The sequence below is a fragment of the Micromys minutus genome (genome assembly GCF_963924665.1).
Source record: "Micromys minutus genome assembly, chromosome: 5".
Taxonomy (NCBI): Eukaryota; Metazoa; Chordata; class Mammalia; order Rodentia; family Muridae; genus Micromys; species Micromys minutus.
Window position 1 is genome coordinate 12270441 of NC_137974.1, and position 24241 is coordinate 12294681.

Here is a 24241-nt window from a genome sequence, read left to right on the forward strand (position 1 = left end):
TCTATTCCATTGATCCACATGCCTATATCTGTACCAGTATCATGTAGTTTTTAGCACAATTGCCTTGTTATATAGCTTGAGTTCAGGGATGGTGATACCCACAGATGTTTCCTTGTTGAGGATGGATTTCCATATTCTGGGTCTTTTGTTATTCCAGATGAAATTGCACATTGCTCTTTCCAACTCTTTGAAGAATTCTGTTGGTATTTTGATGGGGATTGCATTGAATCTGTAGATTGCTTTTGGTAAGATGGCCATTTTTATAATGTTGATCCTTCCAATCCATGAGCATGGGAGATCTTTCCATTTTCTGAGATCTTTCTCAATTTCCTTCTTTAGATATTTGAAGTTCTTTTCATACAGGTCCTTCACTTGCTTAGTTAGAGTCACACAAAGGTATTTCTTATTATTTGTGACAATTGTAAAGGGTATCTTTTCCCTTATTACTTTCTTCTCTTTTCTTCCTTTCCAATTTGTATCGCTTTGATTTCCTTTCGCTGTCTAATTGCTCTGGCCACGACTTCCATTACTATGTTGAATAGGTAGGGGGAGAGTGGGCACCCTTGTCGAGTCCCTGATTTTAGTGGGATTGCTTCAAGTTTCCCACCGTTAAGTTTGATGTTGGCAGTTGGTTTGACTTATATTGCATTTATTATGTTTAGATAAGGGCCTTGGATTCCTGTTCTTTCCAAGACTTTTAACATGAAGGGGTATTTAATTTTGTCAAATGCTTTCTCTGAGTCTAGTGAGATGACCGTGTGTTTTTTTCTTTGAGTTTGTTTATATGGTGGATTATTTTGATGGATTTCTGTATATTAAACCATCTCTGCATCTCGGAGATGAAGCCTACTTGATCATGGTGAATGATGGTTTTGATGTGTTCTTGGATTCGGTTTGCAAGGATTTTGTTGAGTATTTTTGTATCAGTTTTCATAAGTGAGATTGGTCTGAAGTTCTCTTTCCTTGTGGGGTCTTTGTTTTGTTTAGGGATGAGGTTTATTGTGGCCTTGAAAAATGAGTGGGCTAGAGTTCTATCTGACTCTATTTGTGAAATAGTTTGGAGAGTGTTGGTGTTAGTTCATCAATAAATGTCTGATAGAATTCTGCACTGTACCCAACTGGACCTGGGCTTTTGTTGGTTGGAAGCTTTTGATGACTGCTTCTATATCTTTAGGTGTTATGGAATTATTTGGATTGTTTACCTGGTCCTGGTTTAACATTAGTATCTGGTATCTGTCTAGGAATTTATCTGTTTTCTCCAGCGTTATTGAGTATAGGCATTTGTAGTAGGATCTGATGGTTTCTTGAATTTCCTCAGTTTCAGTTGTTGTTAGTTCTCCACTTTCCTTTCTGATTTTGTTAATCTGGTACTCTCTCTTTGCCCTCTAGTTACTATGGCAAAGGGTTTATTAATCTTGTTAATTTTCTCAAAGAACCAGCTCTTGGTTTTGTTGATTCTTTGAATGGTTCTTTTTGTTTCTGTTTGGTCAATTTCTGCTCTGAGTTTGATTATTTCTTGCTGTCTGCTCCTCTAGGGTGTATCTGCTTTCTTTTGTTCTAGAGCTTTCAACTATGCTGTCAATTTGCTAGTGTATATTCTCTCTCCAGTTTCCTTTTGGAAGCACTCAGAGCTATGAATTTTCCTCTGAGTACATCCCATAGGTTTGGATATGTTGTGTTTTCATTTTCATTAAATTCTAGAAAATCCTTAATTTCGTTCCTTATTTTTCCTTTGAATATGCTTTCATTTAATAGAGCATTGTTTAGTTTCCATGTGTATATGGGCTTTTTGTTGTCTAGTGGTTATTAAAGACCAGCCTTAGGCCATGGTGATCTGATAGGATACATAGGAATATTTCAATATTCTTATATCAATTGAGGCGTGTTTCATGACCGATTATATGGTCCATTTTGGTGAAGGTGTAGGGAGGTGCTGGAAAAAAGCTGTATTCTTTTGTTTTAGCATGATATGATCTGTAGATGTCTATTAATTCCAATTGGTTCATAACTTCTGCTAGTTTCACTGTGTTCTTGTTCAGATTCTGTTTCCATGACCTGTCCACTGATGAGAGTAGAGTGTTGAGGTCTACCACTATTATTGTGTAGGATGCAATGTATTTTTTGGGCTTTAGTAGGGTTTCTTTTATGAATATGGTTGCCCATGTATTTGGTGCATACATGTTAAGGTTTAAGAGTTCCTCCTGACAAATTTTCCGTGTAATTAGTAAAATGTGTCCTTCCTTATCTTTTTTGATAACTTTTTGTTGAAAATCTACTTTATTTGATATTAGAATGGCCACTCAAGGCTGCTTCTTGGGTCGTTTGCTTGGAAGGTTTTTTCCCAAACTTTTACTCTGAGATAGTGTCTGTCTTTGTCTCTGAGTTGAGTTTCCTTTATGCAGCCATATACTGGATTCTGTTTATGTATTCAGTCTGATAGCCTATATTTTTTTATTGGGAAATTGAGTTCATTAAGGATAACAGATATTAAGGAATAGTGGTTGCTGTTTCCTGCTATTTTTGCTTTTAGAGTTAGAACTGTGCCAGTGTTTCTTTCTTCTTTTGGTTTTCTTGCTTAGGTATTTTCTTGTTTTTACTAGGATGAAGTTTCCCTCATTGTATTCAGTTCTCCATGTATAATTTGTTGTAGTGCTGGGTTTGTGATCAGATATTGTGTAAATTTATTTTTTTTCTTGGAATGTCTTGGTCTCTCCAGCTTTGGTGTTTGAGAGTTTTGCTGGGTATAGCAGCTTTGGGTGACACTTGTGTTTTCTTAGGGTCTGCATGATGTCTGTCCAGGATCTTCTAGCTTTCATAGTCTCTGTTGAGAAGTGTGGTGTGATCCTGCTTGGTTTGTTTTTATATTTTACATGACATTTTTCCCTTACTGCTTTTAGTATTCTTTCTTTGCTTTGGACACTTGGCATCTTGACTATTATGTGACAGGAGGAATTTCTTTTCTCGTCCACTCTGTTTTGGGTTTTGTAGGCCTCTTTTATGCTCATGGTCATCTCATTCTTAATGGTAGGAAAGTTTTCTTTGACGATTTTGTTGAAGATATTTACTGTGCCTCTTAGTTGACATTCTTTGCCCTCTTCTATTCCTATTATCCTTAGGCTTGGTCTTCTCATTGTGTCCTAGATTTTCTGGACATTTTGGGTTAGGAGCTTTTTGGCTGTTTTTTTTTTTTTTTTTTTATGTTTTCAATGTTGTCTTTGGTCCCCAAGATTTTGTCTTTCATCTCTTGTAGTCTATTACAGATGTTTGCATCTGTGGCTCCTGATTCCTTTTTTAGGTTTTCTACATCCAGTGTTGTTTCTTTTAGTGTTTTCTTTTTTAAATTCCTTCATCTCTTTGTTTCTGTTTTCCTCTAGTTCTTTGATTTCATTGAGTGTTTTTCCTGTTTCCTCTTTTAAAGCTTCTATTTCTTTATGTTTTTCTTCCCATTCTTGTTTAAGGATCCCTATCATCATCTTGAGGTATGATTTCGGACCTGAGTCTTCTTTTTCTGGAGTGTATGGCATTCTGCTGTTTACTGTGATAGGAGAGCCTGGTTTTTGTGTTGCCAGTTTGTCTTGGTTTTTCTTGGGTACGTTCTTTTGCTTTCCTCTTCCCAATTTGTTGTCTGTGAGTATATGTGGTCTTGTTGTCATTGATTGGTTCCCGTTTCTCCCATGTACCTGGCCTGTGTCTCTGGATCTCTGTTGTTCCTGGTGGCTAATGGCCTGAGCATTTGTTCTGCACACACTGGCCCTCTGGTTGGAAACAAAGTCTCTACGGAAGAGTTTCTGTTCCCCTGATCCAATCGGGGGGGGGGGTGCTTTCTGGGCACTCAGCCCAGACTTCTCTCTGTCCCTGCTACTTGCAGTGCAGTCTTACCAGGCCTGTGTCCCTGGATCTCAGTTGTTCCTGGTGGCAGATATCCTTAGCGCCTGTTCTGCATGCACAGGCCCTCCATGTGGAAACTGAGACCCTATGGCAGACTTCCTGCTCCACTGAACCAATGGGGGAGCGGTTTGGTTTCTGGGTGCTCAGCCCAGACCTCTCTGCACCCTGGCTACTCACAGTGCAGTCTCACCAGGCCTGTGTCCCTGGATCTCAGCTGTTACTGGTGGCCTCTGTTCCCGGCGGTCTCTGTTCCCATTTTTTAATTCACTAATATTCTCTCTAAACCTCTAACTTCATTTAGGAAAGTAACATTGTCTTATTCTTGTAATAATTCTTAATTCCTAATATAGTATCTGGCACCTAGTTGATACTAAATATGTTTCTGTCAAAGTGAACTGAATTCTAGAAGACTTTCATAGATGCTATCAATTTTATAACCTGATTCACTCATGCATTAGCTTTCAGCTAGCTTTTTCAACTAATCCCTGTTCAAACCTGGGAGGAATGATAACGTATCATTTCATAAAGACTTTCTAGACTGCTTTCAAGGTGCTGAATGTCATTTTGAAAGAATTCTAATCAATAATAGTTTAAATTAGATATCAGAGAATCCAATGCATACATAAGTCCTTGCAATATTTACTTAAAGCTAAACTCAACAGCTTTTTCATTCCTTTTCCTTCATTTAGCCTGACATTTTAGCTGATACTCTTGAACTGCCGAGTAGAGCTAGTGCATTTCTATTAGAGCCTCTTTTCCTCTGTGGCATTCTACCAACAGGTGTTCAGAATCTTCATTTATGTATTATTTTTCTTTGCTTGCTTTATCATTAAAAAAAAAAGTACTTTGACTGGCTCCATTTAAATAAAGGCTACCTTGAATTGCAAGTGTAACTCAAATACCGGGCTGAAATTTCTCAGCCTGTGAAGTTGCTTGCCATCAAGTCTAACAATATTAGTTCAATCCATAGAAGATGAAAGGAGAAAAACAACTATCCCAAGTGGTTCTCTGTTCTCTACACATATACTGTGGTCCACATGCACACACACACACCCACACATACACACACACACACACACACACACACACAGAAAGAGAGAGGGGGGGGGAGACTATCGGCATTTACATCTCAACATACAGAAATAAGACTTCTTTAAGGCATATTGTGTTTTCCTGACTGATGCAGATGTATTCATTTCATTATCTCCAGCCATTTTCCGTTTCCTAAATTTCTTGCCTCAACACATCTGACATTCTTCCAGGTTCTACTTAGGAACAACAACCTGACTATTCCTGCTCTGCAGCAGCCCCTGCTGGCAAGCTGGCAAGAGATACTATCTGATCTGCCTGGCCTTTCTCAGCTGGGTCTGTCACACCTGGAATTCATCCCCAGGGAGCCACGCCCCAGTCTAACCACAAGTGACCATAGTCTAGCCAGGAGTGACTTAACAGTCTGCAGATACTGGAGCAAGGTTGTCTGCCATCTGCAGGGTAGCAGTTGCACATTGTTACCAGGATGGAAGAAAACTGCCAGATAACTGCCAGATGAAAACAGAAGTTTAGCATGACTTTTTGTTTGTGTCTAAAATACACACACACACACACACACACACACAGACAGACAGACACTAAATGAAACTGTGTCTAAAATGAGAAAAGGAAATCAATGCAGAAAAACAGACCACCTGAAAATCTTCATTTGAAGCACACATCGTGACATGATGTCAAAGAGGCAGTCTTTTCAGGAAGAAGGCATATTAAATTATTCTTTCACTGACTGCTCTTCCAAGGACTGTTGATAAATGCTTAGGAGAGGAAAATCTTCCTCTCTGCTTGACCTTAAAAGCTGTCTTACCCCAGGCCTTAGATGTTCAATTATGAGCATAAAACATTTTTACATTGATCCCATAAAGTATTTTCTACCTGTTCCCTTTAGCTTTTGCTTATTATCTGCTCATGCATACAGATAATAAGAGGCCTGGGTACACCCACTGTTCCATATCTATATCTATAGACAGATGGATAGATAGATGGATGGATAGATAGATAGATAGATAGATAGATAGATAGATAGACAGATATATAGACAGATATATAGACAGATAGATAGACAGACAGTTAGATATGTGCGTATGTGTATATACATGATATATATGTATGTGATATGTATATATGGAAGTATAGATATATTCATTCTGAGCTGAACAATAAATACATTCACCATTCAGCATGTCAGAAGCTGAATGGAAGACACTCAGGTCACTGGAATTTGTTGGCCCACCACCCATGAAAACTCCTGGCAGTGGAAAAAAAAAATCAAGCAAGCAGGTTATGATAATAGAATATAACTGCTTTTCTCACATTATCATTATATGTAAGCCAATCTTCCTAAAGAGTGTGAAATGCATACATTTGTACCAAGTACACTATTACTCTAAAGCTAGGTTGGAAAAAAAACAATATTGGAGAACCAATCTACATGAACTCAGATTATGTAGTAGAGAAAACAGGATGTTGATTGGGAGAAACGAAGGATATAAGAACAATAGGAGACAGGAAACAGGACACAGAAGACTCTGACTTCAAGATTTGTAGTATGTGTCTATTTTAGTACAAGGAAATGTATCCTTAAGAGGAAGGGTGAATAAGCATTAAACAATGGAATAGGCGTTGTATTTTCATACACAATCTGGACAGGAATGGCATCCTTCAGTATTGTTACCTCAGAGTTCCTTCTACTTCACAGTTGATGAATGGTGTCATTTTACTTCATAGTAAATATGGAAAATCAAGTACGCTTTTTCTTAAGAGATTGTCAGGCAGATAGAGAGTCCTGTAGGTCAGCCTGTTTAAGGCTTCCTGCTTAGCTATATTACCTAACAAGCAAGCCAGAGTACCAGTGGCCATCAAGAATAATCAAATCTCCACAATGTCACTTTGTTTTCCCCATTTGAAAATAAAATTCACCTGAAGGGCCATACAATGTTGTAATTCAGACCAATAAAACTGACTGTCCTCTTACGCAAAGTGACCCAGCTGAGATTTGTAAAGAAGAAAAAAAAAAAGCCAAGGAAATCAAACACAAAACACTGTATGCTCCCTCAGTGAGCAAAATAAACTTCCAAGAACTGACAAGGGGTTTGACTTATGGCAAACCTTAGCTTGACATGTCAGAACACAATTGAGAAACTGTCAAGTCATTTGACCTTCCTATGTAACTCAATTTCATAGGCTCTTTAAGAAAAAAAAAAAAGAAGAAGAAGAAGAAAACGACCCCAAAATATCACTTCCATAAAACCATGCAGAAACATCACTCATGTATTATCATCTCAGCAAGAGGAAGGCTCTAGAAATTATTCACTGTTAATGAATTAATAATAGAAGTATTATATTTATATGCTTTGTGTGGTTAAAAAAATTAAGTAAGGTCTCATTATGCCAACGGATATGTGCTTCTTTGACAACCTCCTTGGCAGCGATTTTAAAAGTTGAATCTTGGGGGCAGGAAACAATGTCATGGGATCCCAGCTTATTAAATTTTGTAAATCATAAGGCTTGCCCGCAAATGCAGAGCACTGCAGCTGATTTAGTTGTTGGCCTAGAAACTCTGCTGTGGGGACCATTAAACAGGTCCAAAGTTTAGGTTGTACAGTAAATTATACTCCAAAGACACAGAGACTTCACATCCTGTTTCTCGCTATGTCTCAGAAGTCCTATGGGACAGGGTCAAGTTTTCACAGGGAGCCACAAGTGTCGCTTCTCTTGATGGAACTGAGTCCACTGGGGACTGCTGTCAGATTCTATGAGTTTTAATATAAAAAAAATGGAGAACTAAATTAAATTAGGCTTTTCCTCTATTTGAACAGTCTTCACAGCTGGAACGAATAGAACCAATATTCTTTTTAGGTGATTCTGGCTTGTACAGTTACTTTCAACAAGTTGTTATAACTAGAAGCAGCAAGGATGAGGTGCTTGGGAGTTTAAAAACAAATGTTTGTCATTTTTAATCTTTTCCCTTGGGAGGAATAATGAATTGTCTGTAGCTACTATGACTAAAATAAAACCAGTATAAGACCACAAATAAATGAGGCCAAAAAGAAAACAAAGTCACATTTATATAGAGAAATATACTTATTTTAATGAAGTAGCTCAAAGCATAATTAGACAAGTACAGTCTGCAGGGTAGACTAACAGACAATGGAGATCAAGAAGAAGCTGGTATCACAGCTGAAGGCCAATAGGCAAGACTCAGACTTGAGCTTTAGTGAGGCATTTAACTCACTGAAGGATCCCACTTGCATTCTGGGGGACAGAGATTAATTCAAGTACACAGGCATAAATCTAAGTTTTGCCCAGAAACATCCACAGAGAAATTACCTCCTATAGTATGTACCTCCTATAGAAACATGACGAAATTAATTACTCCTTGTAGTAATTCTTTCTAATGTTTTGTTTCGGTGAAATGTAAAGTGCCTACTGGTAGTTAAGAGCTTACAGTTGTTTAAAGTTAGAATAATTCTTGAATACATTTCCCTTAAAAGGTAAAGTTTTGAAAGTTTCAAATATTCAACCTACATCCAAACATTTCTTTAAAACTGGCTAAGAAATCATTTTAAACACATAAATAGAAATAGTTCAAATTCTGTACTATAGGTTTGCTTACTTATATTTTGAAAATTTCCTATTCTATAGCTGGTAAATGGTCGGAATATTTAACTGACTGAAACCAAATATCCAGATTGGCCCTGGGGTTATGTTTTTAAATCATCATAAGAAAAAAAAACATCTTATTCAAGATCACTGTGGATGGAGTGCTCATCATTACAGACATTTAATAAATTATGGTCCATGATCAGCACAATGCAGCCCATTCTGTGGACCTCATGAGCATGAAATCTTCACATAGTTTTCATGGCAAATTAGCCTCAACCAATTACTATTGGTAATTCAAATTTATGAACCCATTCTCAAGGCAAAAGAAAATTAAGGTCAACCATTTATTAAGCCCTCCCTACACCCATTAGAGACTCTTAGTACCCAGTACCCTCGTGGTTAAATAGAACTCAACGAATCTTTCTTAAATCATTTTCTTTAAATTCCCACTTGGAATTTTTTTATGTTAAAATACAAAACTCACGTCTGGTAGATGAGATTAAAATGTGGTTTGATATCAATAGAAGAAGGAAAGGGCAGAAATCAATACTGTGAGAACTAATAAAGACAAATGTTCTGTGATTCACTAGGGAAGAAATAATGGATGCAAAATTGAATATGATCCAGCAGTGTGACAGTGTCACCATAAGGCAAATGCTATATCGGATTGCCTTAACAGACAAATAATGTAAAACAAGAAGAGTTATTTTTCAACAACAGCACTTCTGTCTTCATTAGCCCAAACTCTGAGGCTACACTATCACAGGAACTGTGGACAAGCTCATGAGAAGAAATTTTTAAAGCACAAAGATAAATAAAGAAGTAAAAACTAATAGAAAAACAAAACTCTGTTAAGCAAAGAGTTCTTATCACGTCTTGCTCTCAGAGATAATGGAATCTGAGTATATGTCCAGTCCAAGAAAAGTCCACTAAAAAGGGACATAATCACTGCAGCATATGATGCATAGAAGGAGCAAGGCTTGAAAAGGAAGCTGGGAGGCCTCGTGAGATTGTGCCATGAGTGGCCAGGGCGAAGAGACTTGGTATCTGCCCAGAAAGCCAAAGTGTGAGGAACAAATCCTCAGGCCATTTGCCACCTGGAACATCGGAGATCCAAGGACACAGGCCTGGCGAAACTACACTGTGAGTAGCCGAGGTGCAGAGAGGGCTAGACCAAGCACGCAGAAGGCATGTCCTTCCGGTTGGTTCATAACTCTGCCATAGGGACTCCTTGGGATCTGCCCTGAAAGTCCTTGTATACAGACCACACACTCAAGCCCCTTGACACCTGGAACAGTGGAGATCCAAAGATGCAGGCCTGGTGAGACTGTGCCATGAAAGGCCAGGGCACAGAGAGGTCTAGGCAGAGCACATGAAACACGTGGCCCTCCAGTTCAGTGGAGCCAGAACTCTGGCAGAGGGATTCCGGATGCACCTGAAAAGTCTTGGCTCAAAATCTAAATACACAGGCCCAGAGTAAGGCACAAGCCCTTATCAGTGGGAGCCAGGGTTTGCCCAGGAAAGGCAGTGCTTGAAGTTCAACTCTGCAGACCCTCTTATACATAAAACAGAGAGGAATCTGACAAATAGGCTCAGGGGGAGAAAACTAGGAGTCTTCAGAGAGCAGAAAGTACTATGTTTTTGGGAAAAGGAAGATGAGATGCAAGGAAGCCATACTGAGAGGAAAACTCGTAGCTCCGAGTGCTTCCGAAAAGAACCTGGAGAGTGCATACAATAGTAACTTGACAGCACAGTTGAAAATTCTAAACAATAGGGTACAGATACACCCAAAAGGAGTAAACAGCAAAAAATAATCAAACTCAGAGCAGAAGTAGACCAAATAGAAAGAAAAAGAACCATTCAAAGAATCAACAAAAGCAAGAGCTGGTTATTTGAGAAAATTAACAAGATTGAAAAACTCTTACCCAGACTAACTAAAGGGCAAAGAGAGAGTATCTAAATTAACGAAATCAGATAGGAAAGTGGAGACATAACAACTGAAACAGGAAATTCAAAAAACCATCAGATCCTACTACAAAAGCCCATACTCATCAAAGCTGGAAATTCTGGAGGAAATGGATGAATTTCTAGACATATATCAGATACTAAAGTTAAACAAGAACCAGGTAAACCATCTACATAATCTCATAACACCTAAAGAAATAGAAGCAGTCATCAAATGTCTCCCAACCAAAAAAAGCCTAGGTCTAGATGGGTTCAGAGCAGAATTCTATCAGACATTTATTGAGGACCTAAAACCAATACTCTCCAAACTATTTCACAAAATAGAGTCAGATGGAACACTACATAATTCATTCGTTGAGTCCGCAATAACCCTCTTTCCTAAACCACACAAAGACCCTACAAGAAAAGAGAACTCCAGACCAATATCACTTATGAACATTGATGCAAAAAATACTCAACAAAATTTTAGCAAACCGAATCCAAGAACATATCATAAAGATCATTGATCATAATCAAGTAGGCATCATCCCTGGCATGCAGGGATGGTTTAATATACAGAAATCCATCAACATAATCCACCATATAAACAAACTCAAAGATAAACACCATATGGTCATCTCATGAGATGCTGAAAAAGCATTTGGCAAAATTCAATACCCCTTCATGTTAAAAGTCTTGGAAAGAACAGGAATCCAAGGCCCATACCTAAACATAATAAAAGCAATATACAACAAACCAATAGCAAACATCAAACTTAAAGGTGAGAAACTTGAAGCAATCCCACTAAAATCAGGAACTAGACAAGGCTACCCACTCTCCCCCTTCGTATTCAACAAAGTACTGAAAGTCCTGGCTGGAGCAATTAGAAAGCCAAAGGAAATCAAAGGGATACAAATTGGAAAGAAAGAAGAAAAACATCACTGTTTGCAGATGACATGATCGTGTACGTAAGTGACCCCAAAAATTCCACCAGAGAACTTCTACAGCTGATGAACAAGTTCACCAAACTGGCTGGATATAAAATTCACTTAAACAAATCAGTAGCCTTCCTCTACTCAGAAAACAAGCATGCAGAGAAAGAAATTAGGAAAAAGATACCCTTCACAATAGTCACTAAAACTATGAAATACCTTGTTGTGCCTCTAACTAAGCAGATAAAGGACCTTTTTGACAAAAACTTCAAAACTCTAAAGAAGTAAATCAAGGAAGATTTCAGAAAATAGAAAGATCTTCCATGCTCATGGATTGGAAGGATCAACATTGTAAAAATGGCCATCTTACCAAAGGCAATCTACAGATTCAATACAATCCCCATCAAAATTCCAACCCAATTCTTCATAGAGTTGGAAACAGGAATGTGCAATTTTATCTGCAGTAACAAAAAAACCTAGAATAATGAAATCCTCCCTCAACAACAAGAAAACATCTGCGGGAATCACTATTCCTGACCTAGCTATATTATAAGGCAATTGTGTTAAAAACTGCATGGTACTTGTACAGAGATAGGCACACGGATCAATGGAATAGAATAGAAGATTCAGAAATGAACCCTCACACATATGGTTACTTGATTTTTGACAAAGGAGCTGTAAACATTCAATGAAAAAAAGACAACCTATTCAACAAATGGTGTTGGTCCAACTGGCACTCAGCATGCAGAAGAATAAAAATAGACCATTTCTTATCTCCTTGTACAAAGCTCACGTTCAAATGGATCAAAGATCTCCAAATTAAACCAGGTAAACTGCAATTATTATAAGAGAAAGTAGGGAAAACCTTAGAACACATACGCCCAGAGGAATATTTCCTGAACAGACCAGTAATGGCTTGTGTTCTAAAATCAGAGATTGAGAAATGGAACTTAAAATGATTGCAATGTTTATATAAGGCTAAGGACACTGTCAAGAAAACAAAATGGCAGCCAACAGACTGGGAAATGTGATAGAGGCCTAATATCCCAGGTATACAAAGAACTTTACAAGTTAGACACCAGAGAATCAAACACTCCTATTAAAAAATGGGGTACAGAGCTAAAAAATAAGTTCTCAGTTGAGGAATATCCAATGGCTGAGAAGCATCTAAGGGAGTGCTCCACATCCTTAGTTATCAGGGAAATGCAAATCAAAACAACACTGAGATTCCACCTCACACCAGTCAGATTGGCCAAGATCCAAAACTCAGATGACAATAAATGCTGCTGAGGATGTGGAGAAAGAGGAATACTTCTCCACTGTTGATGGGGTTGTAAACTGGTACAACCAACTTTGGAAATCAGTCTGGAAGTTTCTCAGATAATTGGACATAGTACTACCAGAAGACCCAGTTATTCTACTTCTGGACATATACCCCAGAGAAGCGCCAACATACAACAAAGACACATGCACCACAGTGTTAATAGCAGCCCTATTTATAATAGCCAGAAGCTGTTAAGGACCCAGATGTCCTTCAGTAGATGAATGGATACAAAAATTGTGCTATATTTACACTATGGAATACTACTCAGCTATCAGAAACAATGACTTTATGAAATTCTTAAGAAAATGGATGCATCTAGAGAATATCATCCTGAGTGAGGTAACCCAGTCACAGAAGAACAGACATAATATGTAGTCACTGATAATTGGATACTAACACCAGAAAGTTCTAAACACCCAGAAACAACTCACAGGCTATATGAAGCTCTAGAAAAACAAAGGTCAAAAAAAAAAAAAAAAAAAAAAAAAAAGAAAGAAAGAAAAAGAAAAAAAGAAAGCCTTATTTTTTCTTAGGAAAAAAATAAATGTATAGCACCCTCTCAGAGTGTAGTATGCCTGGACCTTAAATCATTAATAATCCAAGAGTTAAGATTATAGCCTTGTGGCAATTTTTGGTATTCACAGATCATTACAGTTAATCTATACTCAACAAAAAATCTGTTTCCATGTTATGTTCTATCCTACATGTACTTCAAACTTATGGAAACTTGTGGGATTTCAATGAATGCTATCACACTTCTAAAAGAATTAAGTACTGACAAAAATATTCATATAATGTTATGCCAAAATGCCTTTAAAAATCCATATATGTATCCATCTCTTTTTTAAAATAAAGTGGTAAGAAAAAAAAAGAAAAGAAAGCTGGGATGCAGCCCATCTTGACAATGAATAATAGAGATTGCAAAATAAAAATGCATTCCATTTTTCAGTCAATGAATAACATTAAACATAAAGAAAAATATCTCACAGCCAGGAAAATTTTCAGTTGAGTCTCTGGGTTCTTGCTCTTGGATATATTCAAAATAATAAAGATAGTCAACACTTTCAAAGGTGTTTTAGATTAATGAGTATCTGATGGGGGACGTCTTTGAAAGTTTGTCAATAGTTCTTGGTCCATGTGACATTCTCTATGGTCAGATTAACTGAGATAGCATAACTGAAAACAAGATCTGAACACAGGGACCCCAATGAAGGAGTGAAAGAAAGAGCTGAAGAAGCTAAAAGGGTCAACCCCATGGGAAAAACAACATTATCAAATAACTAAACTTACCACAACTTCCAGAGAGATTAAAACATCAACCAATGAGTTCACATGGAGAGGCCCATAGCTCCAGGTGCATATGCAGCAGAGGACAGCATTTTCCAGCATCACTGGGAAAAGAGGTCAAAGAAGGCTCCTTTTCCCAGTGTAGGGGAATGCCAATGTGCTGAGGTGGAGAGGGTGGTTGGGAGAGGGAGCATCTTCATGGAGGAGATGGAAGTGGGGGGGGGATGGGATTGGGGGCAGGGATACATCTAAAATGTAAATACAGATAATATCCAATAAAAAAATAAAAGAAAGCAATATCTGAGGAAAAGCAGTCCAAAGTTAGAAAGCACATGGTCCACTCATCCCCCACACTTTTATAAGGAACTCTTTAGACTGAAATGATTGATAGTGGACAACTCTGATTACTTTTGTTTAGAACCTAGCCTGTACTAAGCCATGTCCTACTTTTTTGTAATTAAAACTCAATTTAGTACTTCATCAGTTTTGAGAGATCTGTCCTACCATCCTATTACCTGTTTTGCATTTCTAAATAGGAGGATCCAGTTATTTTTAACCCATAAGTTTAGAGAATCCAGATAAAGATCCAAATTCCTGTATGCTATCTATTGCATCCCAGGAAGCTACACTGTCTGTTAGTCACTGGTGAGCATATGACAAAGCATGAAAGGGGTTCGTGTACCCAGCTGCAATGGCACTTTATGTGCCAGTAAATAATGGCAGTCATTGACCATAGGGGGAAACACTATGTAGCATAAGAAGATGATTGGAATATATATTTAACAAATATGTGCATGTGTATGCGTATGTATATGCCAAGAAATATTACCTCTTCAGACTTTCTAAATTCTAAGTAATTTAGATTTTTGCATATGTGTGATAATTTTAGAAAACTTTTTCTGACTGTAGGATATTAAATTGAGTCCTACAAACTCTGAAAGTTTGTGATTTATATAAATCTTAGCACTACTTTGGAAACATCACACTAGGGGGCTTCAAAGTGAGTATGCAATTTCTCTCTAATATAGATTAATTTAATATTAATTTCTGACTAATGTAGATTAATGTCATTAATCGGGGCAGCTAACTAAAAAAATCATATTTCCCAAGTCTCTTATCTCTTGTGTCTCACGGAAAGGGCAGACAATTGGAAACGGGAATTGAAAAGCAATCCAGAACATAGCCACAATTATGACAATTACCTAAATTGTCTCACTTATGGTATAAACGTAAGTGATTCAGAACCTTATTCAAAGATGCATTCATGACATAAGAATATCTAGCTGCAAAACACACTTTGCATTCATACTGCCTCATAAAAATTTAATGATTTAACTAAGTTCCCCTGGCACTCGGAGCTTCCAGATATTTTCTTGTGCCTTGCGCTTGCCCTCTTACACATCTTTTTCTCTATTATAGGAACTAGAATCATTGAAATCATGCTTCATTTATTTCATAATAATAGGACCAAATGACAAAAGTGTGATCTTAGAAGACTGGAAGGGCTCTCTCTCCATCACTGCTGTACATGGCCAACAATAGTAGCACTAGGGGCATTTCCCCAGTTTCTCTGGTACTTCATTCTCCACCGTCTAAACCTTGGAGATCGATTTTTTCATAATGGCTCATTTATCTGTCTCTAATAGATAAAATTTCACAAATAACTAGTTATACTCACTTTTCTTGGGGGATTTTTTTTTTTTCAAAACTCCTGTATGACAGATAAAACTTTTCTCCGATGCAACTCAAAGCTTTTGCATGGAATACTAGCAAGTGGATGGATTTATCATTAGAGTCAGAAAATATGGCAATTTCTCTGAATACTCAATTCCAAGGATTCCCAAAGCTAAAACTAAGCAAAACTAATTACGTTATTTACATTTAAAGCTTGCTTTCTGTTGTTCTTCATGGTATGTCCAGGGTTGACAAAACATTGTCAAAATCTAGGCACATATCGATTATTAGATCTGATATTAATTATGATATGAATTAGTCAATTTGATCCTGTGTCCTTTCTATGTATTTACTCTAATAATTTTATTACTGCAATATGACTGTGAAAGCTAGAGACTAAATCAAGTTATGATGCTGTGAATAGCAGATATCCAGTGAATTGTGTCTTAAGATTATATATAAGAGACAGAGCTGGCAGGACTCACCATCTGCCCACAGGCTACTGAGCACCTAGAAGAGCCTCAGGAGCCTCTTCCTTCCGAGCCCGTGGGTGAATTTGCACTTCCTCTCCAATGAGTATCAAGGGAGAGATCACCAGGAACTCTCAGGCTCGGGTAGAGCAGTGCTGACTGGGAACAACAGACAGGGCCAGGCCACCATCATGAGGACTCACTTTCTCCCCAAAGGCTGCAGAGCACCCAGAGGAACCACAGGAATGCTCTATGCTCTGAGCCCACATGTGTGTCCCCACTTCCTTCCCAGTGACTATCAGCAGAAAGACTGCCCAGAACTCTTGGGGCACAGGTAACAGAGTGCTGACAGGGAACAGACTGTTTCAGACCAGAGACAGTTACAAGACACCTACGTCTGGAACTCACAGCCTACGCAAAGAGAGATGAACACCCAGGAGCAATCTCCCTCTTGAGCAACCCTGGCCTACAGAATCACTGGAGATACAAGCTCCAGTCAGAGATAACAAGATCACCTAGCATCACAAACAACAAGAGGCAAGAGGAAAGTACAAGAAACTGAGCAATGAAAACCAAGACAACCTGGCAACATCAGAATCCAGTTCTTCCACCACAGCAAGTAGTGGATATCCCAATACATCAAAAAAGATATGGACTTAAAATTATACTTAATGTTGATGATGATGATGTTGATGATGATAATGATGATGATGATGGCGGTCCTCAAATAGCACATGAATCACTCGAAGAATTACAAGAGAACACAGGTAAACAAGGAAAATCACTTAAAGAAGAAACAGATAAATAACTTAAAGAGGTACAGGAAAACACAACCAAAAAGGTAAAGGAATTGAAAACAAAAATACAAACAATAAAGAAATCACAAAGGGAGGTTTTCTATCACTCTAGAGATAGAAACCCAAGGCAAGAGATCAAGAGACATACATGCAAGTATCACCAACAGAAAACAAGAGATAGAAGAAAGAATTTCAGAGGCAGAAAATAACAGAAAACATTGACACACCAGTCAGAGAAAATGCAAAAAACAAAAAGCTCCTGACCCAAAAATTCCAGAAAATCCAGGGCACAATGAAAAGAACAAACCTCACGATAATAGGTGTACAAGAGACGGATGACTCCCAACTAAAAGGTCTACTAAATGTCTTCAAGAAAATCATAAAAGAAAATTTCTCTAACCTAAAAAAAGAAAAGACCAAAAAAAAAAAAAGTCTACAGATCTTCAAACAGATTAAACAGTAAAAGAAACTTCTTCAGACATATAATAGTCAAAACATCAAATGTTCAAAACATATTAAAAATACTAAAAGCAGTTGGGTAAAAGTACAAGTAACAACATATAAAGGCAGACTGATCAGAATTACACCCGACTTCTCAACAGAGACTATGAAAACTAGAAGAACCTGGACAGACATCATACAGAACCAAAGAGAGCACAAATGTCAGCTCAAGCTGCTATACCCAGCAAAATTCTCAATCACCATAGATGGAGAGACTAAGATATTCCAGGACAAAAAAAAGGTACACAATATCTGTCCACAAACTCAGCCCTACAAAGGGTAATAGATAAAAAACTCAAACACAAGGAGAGAAACTCTACCATAGAATAAACAAGAAAATATTTCTTTTGCAATAACCACCCCCAAAAAAGGGCAGAAATATAATTCTGCCTATAACAAAAAAAATTACAGGAAACAACAATAATTATTTCTTAATATCTCTTAACATCAATGGACTCAATTCTCCAATAAAAAGTAAATAAACGCTATCAAACTGGATACATAACAAGATCTACCTTTTTACTGCATACGGGAAACTCATCTCAGAGGAAAAAGTCAGACACTACCTCAGAGTAAAGGTGCAGGAAAACATAACAAGCAAATAGTCCCAAGAAACAAGCTGAAATAGTCATTCTAATATTGAATACAATAGATTTTCAACCAAAAGTTATCAAAAAGGATAAGGAAGGACACTTTTTACTCATCACAGGAAAAAACTTTCAGAATGAAGTCTCAATACTGAACATCTATGCTCCAAATACAATGGTACCCAAATTCATAAAAGAAACCTTACTAAAGCATATACTTCATCACACACAATAAGAGTAGGAGCCTTCAAGGCCCCACTTGTATCAATGAACAGATCATGAAAGTAGAAATTGAACAGAGACATAGAGAAACTAACAGAAGTTATGAACCAAATAGACTTAACAGACATCTATAGAAAATTTTAACCTAAAACAACAGAATATAACTATTTCTCAGCAGTACCTTCTACAAAACTGACAATATAGTCAGTCACTAAACAAACTTCAACAGATATAAGAAGATTAAAATACTCCCATGCAACCAATCAGACCACCATGGATTTCAATAACAACAAAAACAACAAAAAGCCAACATACACATTAAAGGTGAACAATGCTCTACTCAATGATTACTTGGTCAAGGAAGAAATAAAGAAATTGAAGATTTTATAGAATTTATCTAAAATGAAGGCACAGCATACCCAAATTTATGGGATGCAGTGAAAGCAGTACTAAGAGGAATACTCATAACTCTGAGTGCCTCCAAAAAGAAACTTGAGAGAGCACACTATAACACCTTGACAGCACACCTGAAAGTTCTAGGACAAAAAAAAAGCAGATACACCCAAGAGGAATAAAAGGCAGCAAATAATCAAACTCAAAGCTAAAATTAACCAAGTAGAAACAAAAAGAACTATACAAAGAATCAACAAAATCAGAAGCCGGTTCAAATCAACAAGATTGATAAACCTTTAGCCAGACTGACTAGATCCTACTACAAAAGCCTATACTCAATAAAACTCTAAAATCTAGAGGAAATGGGAAATTTACTAGAGAGATGCCAGGTACTACAGTTATATCAGGATGAGAAAAACCATCTAAATAGTCCCATAACCTTAAAGAAATAGAAGCAGTCATCAAAAGCCTCTCAACCAAATAAAAGCCCAGGACCAGATGGGTTCAGTGCAGAATTCTATCAGACCTTCACAAAAGACCTAGTACCAATACTTTCCAAACTATTCCACAAAATAGAGTCAGAAGGGACACTACCAAACTAAATTTTCAAAGCCATAATTATGTTAATACCTACTACACAAAGACTGAACAAAGAAAGAAAACATCAGACCAATTTCCCTCACGAACATTGATGTAAAAATACTCAATAAAATTCTTGTAAATCCAAGAATATCTCAAAACTGTAATTTCCAGTTATCAAGTAGGTTTCATTCCAGGGATGCAGGGATGGTTCAATATACAGAAATCCATCAATGTCATTCACTATGTAAACAAACTCAAAGAAAAAAGCTACATGATTATCTCATTAGATAATGAGAAAGCATTTGATGAAATTCAACATCCCTCCATGTTACAAGTCTTAGATATATGGATATGAAATTCAAAACCCATACCTAAACATAATAAAAGCAATATACAGCAAATTAGTAGACAATATCAAACTAAAAAGAGCAATTAGATTGCCAAAGGAAGTAAAAGAGATACAAATCAGAAATGAAGAAGTCAAAATATTATTATGTGCAGATGATATGATAGGATACTTAAGTGACCCCAAAAATTTCCCCAGGGAACTCCTACATCTGATAAAGAAATTCAACACAGTGGCTGGATACAAAATTAACTCAAACAAATCAGTAGCCTTCCTCAACTCAAAGGATAAACATGCTGAGAAAAAAATTAGGGAAAGGACACCTTTCACAATAGTCACAAACAATGTAAAATACCTTGGTGTGATCCTAACCAAGCAAGTGAAAGATCTGTATGACAGAGACTTCAAGTATCTGGGAGAAAAAGAAAGAAAGAAATTGAAGAAGAGCTCAGAAGATGAATAGATCTCTCATGCTCATGAATTAAAAGGATCAACACAGTAAAAATGGCCATCTTGCCAAAAGCAATGTACAGATTCAATGAAATCCCCATCAAAATTCCAATTCAATTCTTCATAGAGTTAGAAAGAGCAATTTGCAAACTCATCTGGAATAAGAAAAAAGCTAAGATAGCGAAAACTATTCTCAACAATAAAAGAACATCCAGGGGGGAAATCACCATCCCTAACCTCAAGCTGTATAGCAGATCAATTCTGATTAAAAAACAAAAAAACAAAAAAACAAAAAACAAAACATGGTATTGGTACAGAGACAGGCAGGTAGATCAATGGAACAGAACTGAAGACTCAGAACTGAACCCACACAAAGAAGCTCAAAACATTCAATGGAAAAAAGACAGCTTCTTCAAAAAATGCGGTTAGTTCAACTGGCAGTCAGCATGCAGAAGAATGCAAATCGATTTATGTTTATACCCTTATTCAAAGCTCAAGCAAGTGGATCAAAGACCTCCACATAAAACCAGGTACACCGAAACTAATAGAACAGAAAGTGGGGAAAAGCTTAGAACACATAGGCACAAGAAAAAATTTCCTAAACAAAACACCAATGGCTTATGCTCTAAGAACAAGAATGGACAAATTGGTCCTCATGAAATTGCAAAGTTGCTGCAAGGCTAAGGACTGTCAAGAGGACAAAACAGCAAGCAACAGATTGGGAAAGGATCTTTACACTACTACATCTGAGAGAAGGCTAATATCTAATATACAAAAAGAACTCAAGAAGTTAGACTCCAGAGAATCAAATAATCCTATGTAAAAATGAGGTACGGAGCTAAACAAACAATTCTCAACTGAGAAATAACAAATGGCTGAGAAGCACTTAAAGAAATGCCCAACATCCCTAGTCATCAGGGAAATACAAATCAAAACAGCCCTGAGATTCCACCTCACACCAGTCAGAACGGCTAAGATCAAAAACTCAGGTGACAGCATATGCTGGCAAGGATGTGGAGAAAGAGGAACACTCCTCCATTGTTGGTGAGATTGCCACCTAGTACAAACACTCCGGAAATCATTCTGAGTGTACCTCAGAAAGTTGGACATAATACTTCCTGAGGACCCAGCTATTCCACTCCTGGGCATATATCCAAAAGAAGCTTCAACATCTAACAAAGACACATGTTCCACTATATCCATAGCAGCCTTATTTATAATAGCCAAAAGCTAAAAAGAACCCAGGTTCCTTCAACAGAGGTATTAATACAGAAATCGTGGTACATATACACAATGGAGTACTATTCAACTATTAGAAATGACTTAATGAAATTCCTAGGCAAATGAATGGAACTAGAAGATATCATCCCAAATGAAGTAACCCAGTCACAAAAGAACACACATGGTATGCACTCACTGATAAGCAGATACTAGCTGCAAAAAGGTCTGAATTCCCAAGAAACAATTCACAGATCTCAGGAAGCTCAAAATGAAGGGAGGTCAGAATGTCTTTCTTAGAAGGGAGAACAAAACATTCATGCAAGGAAATACAGGAACAAATAGAGGAGCAGAAATTAAAAAAATATCATCCAGAGACTGCCTCACCAGGGGATCCACCCCATATGTAGCCACCAAACCCAAGCTGATGCCAAGAAGTACTTACTAGCAGGAGCCAGATATGTAATTCCTCGCAGAGGTTCTGCCAGAGTCACAGATACAGTTGAGGATGCTTGCAGATAACCATAAGACTGAACATGGTGACCCCAATGAAAGAGCAAGAGAAAGGACTGAAGGAGCTGAAAGGGTCTGCAACCCCCTGGGAGGAACATTATCAACAATCCAAATCCTCCAGAAGTCCCAGGGACTAAAATACCAAACAATAAGCACTCGAAGAGACCCATGGCTCCAGGTGCATATGCAGCAGAGGATTGTCTGGCATCAATGGAGGGAAAGGTATTTGGTCCAGTAAAGGGTTGTTTTCCCAGTGTAGGGGAATGCCAAGGCACAGAGGTGGAGAGGGTGGTTGGGAGAGGGAGCACCTTCATGGATCAAATAGAGGGGGAGGCGGCTTGGGAGACTGGGAAAAGTGAATAACATTTGAAATGTAAATACAGAGTATATCCAATAAAAATTTTAATTAAAAAAATTATGTACATAGACTGGGGATATAGTTCAGGCAGGAAACAAATACTTATATTACTGATATGGTGAGCTAAGTTTGATCCAAAAGTACTCAAAAAGAATCCTCAGGCATGGTTATACACAATTGTAATGTCAGTGTCAAAGAGGCAGAAACAGACAAATCCGTGGAGCTTGCTTGCTAGCCAGTCTAGCATACATGGCTCCCTCCAGGCCTGTGAAAAACCCTATTCCAAAAATGAAAGTGGGAAGTTTCTAAAGAATAATACTTTGCTATGGTGCCTGGACTTCTCTCATAGCATGCACAAACATGTACAAAATACCCAACTACGCATGTGAAAACAAATGTGTACTGAGAATTATATGCACATTTAATGCAGTGTACAGTTAAAGTTGGAAAGAAAAGAAAATACCAAAATAAAGCAGTAATTCTTGTGCAGAAAAAAAAAATGTAAGTCTGTGTTGCAATGAATTCTGCAATGTTTCTATGCCTACAGGGCTCTTCTATGCCTCTAAGACATCTGCAGAGGTAGTGCATGTGGATGAAGAAAGAGTTCAGAGCATCAGTTTCCATCCTAGATTCTCGGTTTTTATTTATGTGGGGCTTTGTGTTTCCAAACAAGGCCTTGTTTAAGGGCTAGGATGATAGATGGCTAAGTGGTTAGGGTGAAATGATCGGAGAGTTTGTATCCTCAGAACCATGTTAATGCTACATGAGTGTTATTGTTTATTTTAATTTGATTAATGTAGGCATTGTCTAGCTCCGGTGGCCTGTGGGCCTGTCTGTGGGTTTGTGTTGACTATGTCATTGATGATAGAAGACAGTATAGTATGGGTGGCACCATGCCCTTGGTTTTGGTTCCTAGACTATGGAAAAGAGAAGGTGAATTGAGCAGTAAGTATATATGCAATTATGTTCTCAAATCAATCGCTCAATCTCTCTATCTCTCTCTCCCTCCCCATAGGTGTGTGTGTGTGTGTGTGTGTGTGTGTGTGTGTGTGTGTGCACATACATGTTTGTATATGTGAAGATGCTTCCCTGTATTATTCACCAAATAATTTCTTTAGAGGCAGGTTCATTCAAACACAGGACTCACCAATAAGGCTGATTTTATTGGCCAGCTTGCACTGGGAATTTCCAGTTTTTTGTACTTCAGGGCTGAAATTACAGGTCAGCCCCCATGCCACTGTCTGAATTTAGCTTTTGTTGCTATGATTACACTCATTTGATAAAAGGCAACTTAGGGGTAAAGAGGCTTCTTTGAGATCTCAGTTGCAGGTTACAGTCTATCTTTAGAAGAAAGTCAAGGCAAGTACATGAAGCATCCAGTCTTATTCACATGTCTCAGTGGATAAGAGTGCTAGTTTCACAGAGGAACGAAGTTGAATTTCAAACACTATATTGACTGTTTCAGAACTCCCTGTAACTGAGACTCTAACAGGAAGTTTAACTATCTTCCGGCCTCTAGGGGCCCCCACCTACATATGTACAATGTACATGTGCACATTTAAAAGAAGAAAAGAAGAAAGGAAAATTTTAACTGACTTAAATATGTGTGTTTATCAAACCCCTAAGAGGTTAATTTTATTTCTTGTTTTTATGAAATCAATCACATTCCCTTTTCCTTAGAAACAGAAGCTTTATGCACTATATTCTCAATGCATAATACAAATTCTTTGATTTTTTCCCCTTTTTCATAATTATTCAGTCAATGGGCTTTATTCCACTGAATCTAATTATTCTTCATTACTTAAATGCCAATTTTCCTTTTTTATTTCAATTATATTCATCTAAGACATTCATTTCTTATTATTTATATCAGCAGTTCCCTTGTCCCATTACCCATCTTACATTGCATGAACAGTGAATACAGGAATCCAATAAAGCATTCAAATAAGGATACAAACACTTCCATTGACACAAACCTGTCATCATATCGAAGTTGAAATAGAGGACTCCTGCAAATGCCACCAGCAGGAATCGACTACAGCTTGCCAGCCACAGCAAAAATAAATAAACAAACAAACAAATCTAGAAGCGCACGGAGAATG